An 878-nucleotide genomic window follows, 5' to 3' on the forward strand; every position below is an offset into this window, starting at 1 on the left:
CTTGTATGGCTTCATTGTCACTTGTAAACTTCACAAAGGAGGAAGATTTCCAACTCCTTGGCATTTTTGGGTTGAGTGACATCCTTTGAATTTGACTTCTTGGCAATATCCTCTTCTTTTTTCTCCTTGTCATCCTCAATGACTTTCTCTTCAACTATGTCGCGCCCAAAAATAGAATAAGCTTCAAGAACGGACTTGTTGGACTCCTCTAAAGTGAACTTGACTAACTTGCCATCCGACTCAAAAGAATAGACTCCCGAGTGTGCATCTAGCTTAAAACGGGCTGTCTTCAAGAACGGTCTTCCAAGAAGTATGAACGACGGCTTGTTGGAGTCAATGGGAGGAGTCTCCAGAATGTGAAAATCAACTGGAAAGAGCAATCCTTGAATGTTAACCACAACATATTTAGCAATCTCAACAACGGACACAATACTTTTATCGGCTAGCACAAACCTCACCCCAGACCTCTTTAGGGGTGACAAATTCAATCTTTCAGAAATGGGGAGTGGCATAATGCTTACGCACGCCCCCAGATCATACATACAGTCCATGAATTTCATCCACCAATCAAGCAAGTGACCAAACATGGGTCGGGATCATTGCATTTTTCAAGAAGTAAAGAAGAAATAGAATCATCTACCGGCTTTGTGTTAAGGTTTCCAAGCTTATCTTTGTGAGTGCAAACATCTTTAAGGAACTTGGCATATCTTGGCACTTGTTGAATGGCTTGGAAGAGGGGAACGGTGACTTCAACCTTCTTGAAAACTTCCACCATTGTTGGGTCAAGCTCTTCTTGTTTCTTGGCCTTCTTGGCCAAGGTTAGAAATGGAATGGGCAAAGGCTCTTCAAGCAAAGTCTTTCTCTTTGGCTCCTTGACC

This window comes from Arachis hypogaea, chromosome 15 (genome assembly GCF_003086295.3).
Source record: "Arachis hypogaea cultivar Tifrunner chromosome 15, arahy.Tifrunner.gnm2.J5K5, whole genome shotgun sequence".
Lineage (NCBI taxonomy): Eukaryota > Viridiplantae > Streptophyta > Magnoliopsida > Fabales > Fabaceae > Arachis > Arachis hypogaea.